The following is a 3,336-nucleotide window of genomic DNA, read 5'->3' as shown; positions in this document are numbered from 1 at the left end:
CCTTTTATCATTATCTTTTCCTGTACACACCACAAAACACACTTTCAACAAATAGTTATTTTAACAAACAGTCAATAACTCCAGATTTCACACTTTTACATGGCTGTATCTTCCCATTTACCTGAGAAAAAGAACTTGCACTTCTGTGTCTGAGCATTGGGGCATGTACAACCATCTACTCACAAATTTCACCAGACTGCTGGAAAGACTGCAACAGCACCTCCCTGACATATTGACTCATTCTTAAGTGATAAGTGAAAGCAAAATTATACCTAAAATTCTTTAATTTTGTTTTCCCAGGCAATAGAAATAATATACTTCTTGTAAGGCAATCTGATCTATTTCTATTTCTATGCTATTATAACAATATAACTTGTTTGCTCTATAAATCCATTTTTTTAATGTATTATTTTCACTGAGGTAGTGTCAAAAATCTTAGACTAATGCTTCATTGTACAAACTATAGAGGCAAGGCAGCATTTTCAAGGGTAAGGGCTTTTCCATCTGAAATTCAGAAACCAGAGATGGAGACAGAAAAAGAAAACAAAGAAAAAAGGATAGCAGTTTAAAGAAACGAACACTATTTAGAAGCAATAGTCCTGCAGCTTCTCCGTTCGCATATTTTAATTCTTTTTGTAGACATCACAAAATAACTGTGATTGTCAGGGCAAACTTATCTCTAAATTTCTATTATGGGAGCTTATGTTAGCAAGGGAGAAAGTGTGAGGAAAAATAAGAAAATACTTGTTTGGAAATCTGTCATTGAATGGCAGGTTTTGTCTATAGGAATATACCGGAGCAGGAAGATGCTCTTTATTTGCTGAGTAATCACAAGTGCATATGAAGAGCCTTAAAAATTGAAGCACTCAACTTTGACTGGATGCAAAAGAGCAGGGGAAGTCAAGAGTTAGGAGCACATAATGGGGAAATGGGGAGAAAAAGATCCTTGTAGGAACCTTTTGGATGGACAACACCAAAAATTATGGTATTTGTTGAGGCAGAAGAAAACAATATCTTCAAGTACAAAAAAAAGAGAGTTTGGATAGGAGCTGTTGTAGTCAGAGCAGAGGCCTGTGACACCTGTGAATTACAATTGTGTTAATAAGGATGTGGTTACTCTTAGCTTGCCTCTACTCAAGATATAGGTGTGATAATATACTGTAAACAGCAGATTTTCTAACAGTGTTATGGCATGGGCAAACAGTGTTCAAGCATTTTTAAAATAAGTATGTCAGCAAGGTCAATAATAAGGGGCAAGGAAGAGTTTGTGCAGTTGCACTTCAGAGACACGGGGAAACACATCAACAGGTGTCACACAAGGATCAGAGTTTGCCAGACAGAGAAGAAAAACTAAGATAAGCATAAGAGACATTAAATAGGAAGGACATCCTGCCCAATAAACAAAAAACATGATGAGTAAAACCCAAAATAAGAAAGGGAGCCTTGGGAGCGGATGACATCCCCCATCTACCCCTTCTGGGAGTGGGAAGAGCAGTATAAAACCACATGAACATGCAAAGAAAATTTGGGAAGATGTCTGCTTTTGTTTTGACTTAATGAAAGAGCTCTCAACCCCGCACCTGGGAGACCAAGAACCATCAAGGGCTGTGGCCACCAGCACTACACAGCATCATTTCCATGGCAATGTGTAGTCACAACTAATTAGCAGATGAAGTGTTAAAGACTAACGATTTTAGTGAGAAGTACAGGCAGTGATTAACCTTTAGCACAAAGTTTGTTCTAATGAATGAAAATAGTAAAATTTTCTTTAGAGTTTGAAGCTGATCTGCTTTATAAGTCTGCTAAAAACTCTTGTGGTGATCTCTAGTTTCCTAGCTGATAAAAACATATGCATACAAAAATATATTCAGTTACAACACTGTATTGACTGGATGCATCTTGAGGATTGGAGGATTAAATGCTATATTTGACTTTGAAGGGGTGATAAACAGAAGTTTAGAGTGAAAAAAAAAGAATCCACAAGAATTTTCAAACATGGACTAGTGTTGCTATTAAGATTAACAAACTACTGTTTTACAAGGTAGGAATCTTAAGAACTATGCAGTATGTTCTGAGTGTCAAGAAAAAGAGACCAAAGATAGTTCAGACACATTAATAAGATTTTTAAATATTAAGTAATTTTGAATCTATTCTTCCTGGGTTTGGTTCAAAGCTTCTGTTGATTTCACTGAGTTCTCAGTACCAAGATCAGTGTTTACAGAGCCATAGTGCTGTCTACTCTTTTATATGGTTCCGAATCATGGGTCATCTACCGCCATCACCTGCATCTCCTAGAACACTTCCATCAACGCTGCCTCCGTACAATCCTAAACATCCACTGGTCAGATTATGTGACCAATACATCTGTTCTAGAACAAACAGCAATCACAAGTATTGAGGCCATGTTGCTGAGAACACAGCTGCATTGGGCAGGGCACGTCTCCAGGATGAAGGACCACCGCCTCCCTAAGATCCTACTCTATGGTGAACTTGCCACTGGCTGCCGCAAAAGAGGAGCCTTGAAGAAAAGATACAAGGACTCCCTGAAACAACATCTCAGCCTTGGCCATATTGATCACCATAACTGGTCTACTCTGACCTCCAGTCGGGAGGCCTGGAGACAGACCATCTATAACACTGCTGCTTCCTTTGAGAAAGCACACAGGATCACTCTTGAGGAGAAAAGACAACGCAGAAAGAATCGAACCTTGCAGAATATACCATCTAAGGAGTCTTTCTGCTGTGCCTTTTGCAATCGTACGTATCTATCTCATATTGACCTTATTAGCCACCAACGTGCTTGTAACAAATGTCGTTAGAACCTTTACCAAATCTTCATTCACAAAGCCTAGACATGATGGGGACTCAGGTTTCAAGTATCCAGTGTCAAAACAGTTTTGTCATTTTTCACAGTAAAGGACCAAGGGAAGTGATCAGCTTAGAAGCAGAGGCATGTTATAAAATATAAAACAAAGAGAGTTCACATTTTTCAGACTTGATTAATCAAATCTAATTATATATATGTTTTCATCATAGATCCTAATTTATTTAACTAGGTAGAAATGTCTCTGCCCACATTAGAAATCATAATTGAAGACTAAAATAATTTTTCACCAACTAAGAATGGCCAGCTATTTCTTAATGTATTAAAATAGCACAGCAGTGAATATGGCTTAGAAATTGAGAAATTTTCAGACCAGTAACACTGAATAAATTGTGGCAAATAATTCTGCACAACTTGTAACTTATTAAATACTCCAGAAAGAAGGTTTGATTTATTGATTATTTGCTTACTTCCTTTTTTAACAGATGAGAAAACACCATAATGGGATGAAG

General features: G+C 37.4%; 1 long non-coding RNA gene across 1 annotated transcript in view; it reads left to right on the top strand.

Annotated features, from left to right (window-relative positions):
* Positions 1-1,907: 1,907 nt before the first annotated feature.
* LOC113968215 overlaps positions 1,908-3,336 on the top strand; it is a 4,152-nt gene continuing 2,723 nt past the window's right edge. The window contains exon 1 of the long non-coding RNA XR_003534429.1: positions 1,908-2,041. This is a non-coding gene — a long non-coding RNA (uncharacterized LOC113968215). The remainder of the gene's footprint in view (positions 2,042-3,336) is intronic.

This window comes from Neopelma chrysocephalum, unplaced genomic scaffold (genome assembly GCF_003984885.1).
Source record: "Neopelma chrysocephalum unplaced genomic scaffold, ASM398488v2 Primary Assembly neopelma1_66, whole genome shotgun sequence".
Taxonomy (NCBI): domain Eukaryota; kingdom Metazoa; phylum Chordata; class Aves; order Passeriformes; family Pipridae; genus Neopelma; species Neopelma chrysocephalum.
Note: the sequence above shows the minus strand (reverse complement) of the source record. Positions and strands in the feature narration are given on the sequence as shown.